Genomic DNA, 11,309 nt, shown 5'->3' with positions numbered 1-11,309 from the left:
GGAGAGGCGGTTCCTTGTCTCCTAGCCGGGATTCGCCCCCAGCCCCGGGACCCCGGCACGCGCACGGGTGGTGAGCGCTGCGCATGGCCCTGGAGCGGGGCTGGGAGCCGGGGCGCCCGGGCTCCGTTAGGGACTCGCTCTCCGGCCCAGGGCAAGGCACCGGCTCGGAGCCGGCTCTTGTTAACGTCAGTAGGCGCATGGTCCAGCCCCTCGCTCCGTCTCTCCGGGTCCCCAGCCCTACGGGGCGTTAGCACTGTTTGCCCACCCCACGTGGGCGGGGGCAGTACAGCCCCACCACGTATTTTCAATGGAAGCAGAAATGTCGTGGTCGGGTGCTCTGAGGATATAATGTGCCCTCGAAATGCTTAACATTAATGTAACAAACGTGCCAGACACTCCTGGCTCGAGCCCCAGAGGGAGGCTCCAGAGAGAAGTTTTCTTAGATTATTAAAGTTTAAAAATAAGTTTTTTAGTTTTGAGAGCAAAGCGTTCATCACCCAAAGATATTTCTATTGGGCTTTTACCAGCTAAGCACCAATCATGGGCATAGAAGAAGAATTGGCTAAGTAACTTTGGCTCATCTTGATCTGCTCTGCGGATCTCAAAATGCTCCTTTCAAGCTGTGCTCCAGTGGCTCAAGCATGAGTACCATCTTCAGGGCTAACAGTTGAGAAGCAGGCCACAAACCCCAAACTGGCTGGGAGTTCTATACGTAGGGCACGTCTTCACTGCCAAGGTTAAAGTGCTGCTGCAGCAACACTTCAACGTGGCTGTGTAGTCGCAACACCAGCACTGGGAGAAAGCGGAAAAAAACCATCCCCACAAGGGGAGTAGCTGCCAGCACTAGTGCACTGCCACTTTACGGCGCTGAAACTTTCATAGCTCGGGGGCGTTTTTTCACACCCCTGAACGAGAATGTTTCAGCGCTGTAAAGTGGCAGTGTAGACAAGACCTTAGATTTCACCAACCATATATCAAGTGTGAACTCAAACATTAGAGTTGTGAATTCAGCTGTCGGAAAGAATTCAGTTCCACATCTTCTCTTCATGGGGGTGGGAGGGGAGAAGCAATGCACAAAGCTTCTTGTCTTCAGCAGCGGTTTCCCTAGTGTTGATGGGCCTTCTTTTGTTGGGCAAGAGATAACACTTCATGTTGAAAACAAGTATTTCGCACTTGGTAATGCTTCTCTCCTCTCTGGTGATTTACAGTTATGGCGCAAACACTTAAATTTTACTTTACAACATGGCCTACAGGTGTTATAAAAGCGAGATTAATGCACGCAGCAATTTACAATTATTCCGTAAAGGCTAAACGCTAAGCATGTTTTTATAACTCTAATACCTATTTTAACCATTCCAGCACACAGGTGAGCCAGACTGGCTCCAGCTATGACACCGGCAATGCTAAAGCACTGCTGTGGCAGCACTTTAAAGTGGCTTGTGTCGTTTAAAGTGGCTTGTGTGGCAGAAAAAAAAAAAACACTTCCACAAGAGGTGTAGCTACTAGCACTGGCGGCGCAGCTCCCAGCGCTGGTGCACGGTTTACACTGGCAATTTACAGCACAGAAACTTGCTGCACTCAGGAAGGTGTTTTTTCCACACTCCTAAGCAAGAAAGTTGCAGCGCTGTAAATTGCCAGTGTAGACAAGCCGTCAGTGTTCAGTTGAGACCTAGAGGCCATAGCGTGAACTGGCACCTCCTCTGCCATCACAGCTTCATAAACGTTACTGAATTCTCACAACCCTCCAACGAGGCAGATCAACAATATCTCCATTGCACAGATGCGAAGGTGACTTATCCAATTGAAGGACAGAGCTCAGTACAGACCCAGGTATGCTGACTCCTTGTTTCCCACTGTATCCTTCCTCTCATACAATGCCCCCTGCCATTTAAAATAGGCCCTACAATAAGTGAAATAACAACAGTGGTCAGTAATTTACATAGGTATGTTGAAAGTCACACAGAAGTCAAATTATTATACTTTGCATTCCACACAAATCTTCTCTCTCCCCATACCTTCCCCATTCCTGCTACCAAAAGAGCTAAAGTAGCTCCTGGCAAAATTATGTTTGTATTTAAAAGAAATATTTGCAGACAAGGAGCATAGAAACTGTAGGATTAGGGGTCTGTCTCGTCTGCCTCTAATTGTAGCCGGTGCCAGATGTTTCATAGAAACATGAAGTGGGAAAGTATGACATGACCTGCCTACTGGATAAGTTGCTTCCTGACCCGCATTAGTTAGAGGCTGGTGTGTGCCCTGAAGCAGGAGGGTTTATAGTTCTTCTCAATTTTTTTGTTCTTTCTTTAATCATGGCTAGTATCAAATCCAGATATTCCTGTTGTCCGTATCAACATTTGATCTTTCTCTGAATCCTGCTAAGCACTTGGCCTCAGTAATATCTTGTAGCAATGAGTTCCACAGACTAATTGTACAGAGTATAGAAAAAGACTATGGGTATGTCGACACTGCAATAGGGACAGCACAGGGAGGCATACTCAAGCTACCTTTGATTGAGCTAGCTTGCTAAAAATAGTATAGCCCTAGCAGCACAGGGTAGCCACCCAAGTACATACCTTGGGTCATGAAATGTTGACCTGAGACCTGATCAACCCCTCCCCCACCCTCCATTAAATCAGCCGTGGATGAAATGCTGGGAGTTCACCACTAAAATTGAGAAGAAAAAAAAGTTCTACCGCTGATAAAGCATTCCCACCTCAGGAATGTCCTAACGAGACATATAACCACCAAGGTTATAAACTAGACACCCAGGCACTGGGAAATTAGGAAGAATACAGAAAGAGACTCAACAAATGGTAAGATAAGCTCTGACCAGTGTTTTATGCTCACCAGCTGCACAAACAGAAAAGGACATAACTAAGTTACAATTTGGGCATGAAAGATAAAATGTAAAAAACTTGGGCAGGAAGGAGGACACAGAGGTGCCAAGGTGTAATTGGTTAAAATGGTTGTTATTTAGGCGTGGTGGGTTTAGTGAAGTGAAAGGGGGCAGCTAGTTTTACTTAGAGAATGAAAATGGAAAGCAATGCTCTTTGGGAACCATTTCTGGACTATAGTTCAACATCAAGCTGCTGGGGAACTCCAGCCCCTCTGCATGACCATGATATGCAGAGGCATCGCCAGGAACCCTCAGACTAGTGGCTCCGGACTGGCCATCAGGTGAAATTTGTCTGTACCTTGGGAGCGGTGAGCATAAGAGATTTGCTTGGTATATGTATTCTGTATGCGTTGCTAATAAATAGATGTTTAGAACACAGCTGTCTATGGTTCTTTCACTAGGAAAAGGTCATGCAGACCTGTACAGCCCTGAGCCCCATGGATAGGGGCAGGTAGTTAACTGACCGGGTCTCTCCCTGAGCTCCATGAGATAGGATGCGTGCCTTACACCCCAAGCTCTCTGTAGGGAAAGGGTGGAAGTGCCTAAATTGACTGGATCTTGCCTTGAGCCCTCAATAGGCTGTAGGCAGGGTGCCCTAGATTGTGGGGTAACGGGGGGATAGTATCTGAGTGGCTAGATCTTGATGCTGGATATTCTACAGTGGCTACACTACTACTTTTAACAACCTGACTCAATCAAAGCTAGCTCGGGTACACCTGGACATGCTGCAGTCTTACCTCCCAGCTGCAGTGTAGATCGAACCTAAGGGAAAGCTCCCAGGCCCTGCCAGCACAGGGTCATAACCAGGATCTACAAATAATTGCTTGAAAGAGGCATAGAAAAAGAGAGCACCCTGGAGTTTCGACCTCATTTTTCAGACTGGGACAAATCAGCTGCTCATCTGGCGTAGCCTGGAGGCCCGCAGGACTATAGTACTCATTACCTAGAAACACAGCCTTGAATTCTCCAGCTGTGACACAATAAATAGGGCTTCGTGTACCCAGTCGTTTTCAAGCAGGGATACTGTGCAATTACATAAAGGTTCCAACTGACTAATTCTTACAGAATTCAGCTCAACGAGCATTGGCAGGGACATAGGAGCAAAGAAAACCATTTCTCAGGGTGCTTTCCTCAGAGCTGAGCTTCTTCAAATCCAATAATGAGCCTGCCTGCCCTGAAAACCTCACCAGCTGGTGATTTGTCCTGCTGCAGCTTGGACTGACTGTCGTTTGATCTGTAAAGCTGCTCAGGGGAGCTGTAGTTGGAGGAATACACCACAGCTCTTGCAATAAGCACAGCAGACTGAACAGAGCAACATCACACAAACATGCTACTCTGGTCACCTGACTAGCCTAAAGTCCAAATAAAAGACCTGATCCTCCCCTACAAAGCCTCTGCTAGGCCTGGACTTGGCTGTCCCAGTGACTGTCTCTCTCTGGGTGACCAATAGGAACCTTTATGCGTAAATTATAAAGCCCAAAGGGTCGACTGTGATCATCTCATCTGACCCCCCCGCAAAACACTTTTCATAGGCCTGGTCTACACTACGCGTTTAAACTGAGAGGAGTAGTGCTAAAATTGGTATTACCATATTGGATTAGAGTTAGTGTGGCCGCAAATCAACGGTATTGGCCTCCGGGCGGTATCCCACAGTGCACCACTGTGACCGCTCTGGACAGCAATCTGAACTCGGATCCAGTGGCTAGGTAAACAGGAAAAGCCCCACGAAATTTTGATTTTCATTTCCTGTTTGCCCAGCGTGGAGCTCTGATCAGCACGGGTGGCGATGCAGTCCCAAATCCAAAAAGAGCTCCAGCATGGACCGTGTGGGAGATACTGGATCTGATCGCTGTATGGGGAAATAAATCTGTTCTATCCGAGCTCCGTTACAGAAGACGAAATGCCAAAGCGTTTGAAAAAAAAATCTACAGGCTACACAGTGCTGCGTGACAAGCGTAACGGGAAGCCAGAGACTCAAAAGGACGCTCATGGAGGGAGGGAGGGGGTACTGAGGACTCCAGCTATCCCACAGTCCCCAGCAGTCTCCGAAAAGTATTTGCATTCTTGGCTGAGCTCCCAATGCCTGTAGGTTCAAACACATTGTCCAGCGTGGTTCAGGGAATAGCTCGTCAATTTACTCCCTCCCCCCACCACGTGAAAGAAAAGGGGAAGGAATCATTTCTTGACTTCTTTCAATGTCACCCTACGTCTACCGAATGCTGCTGGTAGACGCGATGCTGCAGCAGTGAAGAGCCGTATCTGCTCCTCTCCCCTCCCCGATGGCAAACGGTACAATATGACTGATATCCGTCGTCACCATCAGCCTGTGCTTGATAACTGCTGAATACCCCTGGCTGGCCTCAGGGGCGCCTGGGTAAAAATAGGAATGATTCCTGGTCTTCCCCAGTAGATGGGACAGAACAGCTGGTAACCGTCCTCATCATAGCAACTGGGGGCTGAGCTCCATCAGCCCCCTCCCTTTCCTTTGTAAAGAAAATATTCTGTACTGCCTGGACTATCATAGCAGCGGCATGCTTGGCTCCTCTCCCCCGCACCGCTTAATGTCCTGCCTGGACTGTCATAGCACCGGGAGGCTGCCTCCCCCTCATTTTATCTCACTAACAAGTCACTGTTTGTTATTCCTGCATTCTTTATAACTTCATGACACAAATGGGGGGGGACACTGCCACAGTAGCCCAGGAAGGTTGGGGGAGGAGGGAAGCAATGGGTGCGATTGTTGAAGGGGCATCCCCCATGAATGGCATGTAGCTCATCATTTCTGCGGGATCTGACACGGAGCGGCTGTGCTCTCTGATACACTGGTTCTCTAGTACACTTGCCCCATATTCTAGGCAGGACTGACTATTTTTAGAAACCATAAAGGAGGAATTGACTTGGGGAGTCATTCCCAGTTTTGCTTTTGCGCTCCCGGCCGATCTCAGCCAGCGGTACCCATGATAGCAGCAGACAGTACAGAAGGACAGATAACCATCATCTCATTGCCAGATTACACTGGCAGCAGGCAGTACAGAACAACTAGCAACCATCTCTGCTATCATGCAAAAGCAAATGAATGCTGCTGTGTAGTGCTGGAGTATCGCCTCTGTCCGCGACATCCAGTACACATATGGTGACTGTAAAAAAAAAAGCTGAACAGGCTCCATGGTTGCCATGCTATGGTGTCTGCCAGGGCAATCCAGGGAAAAAGGGCGCGAAATGATTGTCTGCCGTTGCTTTCCCAGAGGAAGGAATGACTGACAACATTTACCCAGAACCACCCGCGACAATGATTTTTGCCCCGTCAGCCACTGGGCTCTCAATCCAGAATTCTAAGGGGCGGGAGAGACTGCGGGAACTATGGGATAGCTACAGAATAGCTACCCACAGTGCAACGCTCCGGAAATCGAGGCTAGCCTTGGACCATGGACGCACACCGCTGAATTAATGTGCTTAGTGTGGCCACGTGCACTCGACTTTAAACAATCTGTTTTATAAAACTGGTTTATGTAAAATCTGAATTATCCCGTAGTGTAGACGTACCCCTACTGTCAGTCCTCCTCTTGAAAAACATTTCCAGCTGAGTACTGGCAGACAAAGAGTAGATGTAGAAGGATGTTCCCTACTGGCTTTTTTCCACCTGTTTGAGCTTCCTTTGTTTTCCCTGCCTGCTTGATGACTCTGTTTACTGCTTAAATGAAAACGTTATTGATATAAATTGGGACTATATAGAACATGGTTTGCAACCAAGATTCTGTAGTGGCACCAAATCTTATGTAAAGGGGGTCATATAAGGTGTCTAAGACCAGGTTACGGATTACTGGTTATGATTATGCTGTCTGTATCATTTTAGTAGTTGAAGTTATGAATATTGGCTGTATGCTGTCTATATTTCAAACTTGTGTTACTGGGAAAGATCCCAGACAAGTTGCTGTCAGCTCTGTTTAGCCTGCTTGATAGCCCATTAAGGACCATATATTGTCCCATCGAGAGAAGGCAGTTACGCCCTGTGACTCAGCAGGGTGTGCAGAAACTGGCCCATGTGACTGCAAACTCCATTTTGCTGTAACTTTCCACAGCAGGAACAAAGGAGTGTTCTTACACCTGGAAAAGCCTATATAAGGCGGAGGCCTCATCTCCATTTTGTCTTCAATCCTGCTTCTTACCTCTGGAGGGATTTTGCTACAAGCTGAAGCACAAAGGACTGAATGACCCATCCCAGTGGGGGATGTTCTCCAGAGACTTGATTTAAACCTGCAGTTTGCTCCATCACTGCTACAAGCTTGAACTAAGAACTTTGCCATTACTGTATGTAATTGATTCCATTTAACCAATTCTAGCTCTCATCTCTATCTTTTTCCCTTTATGAATAAACCTTTAGATTTTAGATTCTAAAGGATTGGCAACAGCGTGATTTGTGTGTAAGATCTAATGTGTATATTGACCTGGGTCTGGGGCTTGGTCCTTTGGGATCGAGAGAACCTTTTTCTTTGACTGGGGTGTTGGTTTTCATAACCATTCATCCCAGGACGGGTGGCACTGGTGGTGATACTGGGAGACTGGTGTGTCTAAGGAAATTGCTTGTGTGACTTGTGGTTAGCCAGTGGGGTAAAACCAAAGTCCTTTTTGTCTGGCTGGTTTGGTTTGCCTTAGAGGTGGAAAAACCCCAGCCTTGGGCTGTGACTGCCCTGTTTGAGCAATTGGTCCTGAATTGGCAATCTCAGTTGGGTCCCGCCAGAACCGCAACGTCACACCCTGCCTGCTTGATGACTCTGTTTACTGCTTAAATGAAAATTAAGACAAGCACACATTCCTTTGTCTGGGACAGTCCTGTTAGCCAACATCGTTTAGCCAGGCCTGTGGGATTTGGAACATGTGTTAATAACATCATACAGGGGAATCTTATAACTGTACACGCAATGTTGCCACACATTTTATCAAGACAATACTGACCAGCAAATTAAGAGTTTTCAAATGATACCTCATGAGGCATATCTTGTGCAAAGATTATTACAATAGCGTGTATGGTGTGAAATGAACACAGGGGTGTATTCCATCACAACCCCCAAATCCTTTGAATAGTTACTGCTTCCCAGGATAGAATCCGTCATCCTATAAACATGGCTTAAATTCTTTGTTTCTAAATGTAGAAGTTTACATTTGGCCATAATAATCGCACACTGTACAGTTACCTCCAGTTTACCAAGCAATCCAGATCACTCCATATCAATGATCTGACACTATTTACTGCTCTCCCAATCTTTGTCATCTGCAGACTTTATCAGTGATGATTTTATGTTGTCTACCAGATCATTGACAAAAGTGTTAACTAGTGTAGGGCCAAGAACTCATGCCTCCAGGACCCCAATGGAAACACAGCCACATGATCATTCCCCATTTACGGTTACCATTTGAGACCCATCAGACAGTTTTTAATCCATTTAATGTTCACTGTGCTGATTTTGTATCATTCAATTTTCTTAATCAAAATGTCATGCAGTGCCAACCCAAGCACCTTACAATAATCAAAGTACAGCATAGGACATTTACACTCGTGCTGTTATCAACCAAACCTTTCATCTCATCAGAAAAGATAACAAGTTAGTCTGACAAAATCTATTTTCCATAAATCCATGTTAATTAGCATTGATTATATTACTCCAATTTAGTTCTTTAATAACTGAATGCTGTTTCAGCTGTTCCATTATTTTACCTGGGATTGATGTCAAGCTGACAGGCCTATAATTATATAGGTCACCCTCTTTACCCATTTTAAATAATGTCACAGCCCTAACTTTCTTCCAGTCTTCTGGAACTTCCCTAGTGTTCCAAGAGTTACTTGTGATGGGTTGGGTCACAGAAATTCCCTCAAGACTGTCACTAGATGTGCTGGGATACCAGTGAGAACAAACCCCCCTGCCAGAAAAGGCTTCCCTCCACTCCTGTCTAGCTGAGCTAAGACACACCAGTTGACTATAGCACAGATGAAGAGGTTGGGCTACGCCCTCCTGCAGTTCACAGAAACTAAGATTCACTTAGCCCAGGGGCTTCTCAGTTAACAGGGACTTTCCCAGCACCCAGTACTCAGTCTTCCTAGGAGCCTAAACCCCAAAGGATTCCATTTTACTCTGTATAAAGCTTATACAGGGTAAATTCATAAATTGTCCACCCTCTATAACACTGATAGAGAGATATGCACAGCTGTTTGCTCCCCCAGGTATTAATTACTTACTCTGGGTTAATTAATAAGCAAAAGGGATTTTATTAAGTATGAAAAGTAGGATTCAAGTGGTTCCAAATAATAGACAGAACAAAGTAAGTTACCAAGCAAAATAAAACAAAACATGCAAGTCTAAGCCTGATACATTAGGAAACTGAATACAGGTAAATTTCACCCTCAGAGATGTTCCAAAAAGCTTCTTTTACAGACTAGACTCCTTCCTAGTCTGGGCCCAGTCCTTTTCAGACCAACAATGTGGTTTATGGCCTGGGTCCAGCAATCACTCACACCCCTGTAGTTACTGTCCTTTGTTCCAGTTTCTTTCAGGAATCTCCTTAGTGTGGAGAGGCCATTTCTTGAGGCAGTTGAAGACAAAAATGGAGAGGCTTCCAGGGCCTTTTATAGTCTCTCTCTTATGGGCGGAAACCTCTTTGTTCTTCTGTGCAAAATCACAGCAACAAGATCGAGTTTGTAGCCACCTGGGCAAGTCACATGTATGATTCAGCTTTTTGCAGGCCGACAGCATTGCTTACATGTTAGTTTGAATGTTCCCAGGAAAGCTCAGATGTGGATTGGTGTCTCCCAAAGTCCATTATCAGTTAAGTGTTTCTTAATTGGGCACTTACTCAGAATAATCCTTTCTCAAGAAGTTGACCAAATGCTTCACTGAGGCTACTTAGAATCAAACACACAAGTACATAGCTAATATTCATAACATCAGATACAAAAATGATACACACATACAGACAGCATAATCATAACCAGCAAATTACAACCTTCCCATAGACACCTCACTTGACCTCCTTTGTACAAGACCTGGTGCAACTATAGGACCTTGGTTGCAACAATGATCTATACAGTCACAGTTCATGTCAAAAACATCACAGAGGGGATGGATGAGAAGGCAATGAGAGGAAGGAGGATGGGTAGGGAGCCCGGGGAGACAGCAGGGGACAGGGGCACCAAAATAACGCTCCTGATGTATCTGTATCAATGGGATCTGCTTTGCTCCAATAACTGATTCAGTCCAGTATGTTCTGGGCCATGGAGCAGCCAGCCTTATGTCTCTCTATTTTTCAGCACTAACAGTCCAGCCATATTCACTTGTTGGGGATGCTGGGCCTTTTGCTGTTCTCTCAGGCGCTAGGGAAATCAGGCAAGTGACACTGGACTCAGTGAGCATAGGACTGAAAGGTCTCTGTCACTGAAGGTTTTTTAGAGCAGGTTAGAAAAACACCCATCAGGGATGGTCTAGATAATACTTAATCCTTCCATGAGTGCAGGGGACTGGACTAGATGACCTCTGGAGGTCCCTTCCAGTCCTGCATGTCTATGATTCTAGAAAATCTCTGAGATCAAAGGAAGTCCATGGATGGTATTTCTATGATTGTCGTGATGGGATATGCCCCTTGGGAAGCCACCGGATGGGCTGAGATACCACTGAGTCTACCTGTTCTGCCAGCATGGGCCCACTTTAGCCTGTTTTGCTGAGCCAGGACAGTAAAGCCTCCTCTAACACACACACACACAGGCAGGGCCACACCCAGCTGCAGATCAGCTCTGGGAAGACTCAGCTTTAGGGACTTGCTTCAGCACTCAGGTATCCACCTCCCTTGGAATGCAGACCCAAAGGTATATTATGAAATTCGCCTCCTCCCTCAATTTGGAGGAAGTTATGCACAACTTCTCGCTCCTCCTCCGCCATTAGAAATTACAGAAACTGGGTTATATTATAAACAAAACAAATTTTATTAACTACAAAAGGCAGATTTTAAGTTGTAAAAGGGGTAGCAAACAAAACAAAGCAGATTACCAAGCAAATGAAACTAATCACTCAAACTAAGCTAGTTTCAATAAAAAAATTAGTTACAAATAGTATTTCTCATCCTGAATATTGTTGCAGGCAGAAAGGCTACTGCACTGGTATCCCTCTTGAGACCTCAGGTACTATTACTCACAAGCTAGAGGCCCTTCCATCTTGAGCTCAATCCTTCTCCTCCCCCTCATCCCCTGTTCAGTTCTTGCTTTCATGTCTTTTTCCATGTCTCTTAGGGTGGGGAGGCAGAGGAAACCTTGATGATGTCACTTCCCCACCTTATATAGCTCTTCTATAAAGTAGGAACCCTTTGTCTTCTAGTGGAAAAACCACTGGCATTCCAAAGGGGAGTAGGAGTATCCAGCACCAGGTGACTCGGA

The sequence above is a fragment of the Gopherus evgoodei genome, chromosome 24 (assembly GCF_007399415.2).
Source record: "Gopherus evgoodei ecotype Sinaloan lineage chromosome 24, rGopEvg1_v1.p, whole genome shotgun sequence".
NCBI lineage: Eukaryota > Metazoa > Chordata > Testudines > Testudinidae > Gopherus > Gopherus evgoodei.
This window is presented reverse-complemented; position numbering follows the sequence as displayed.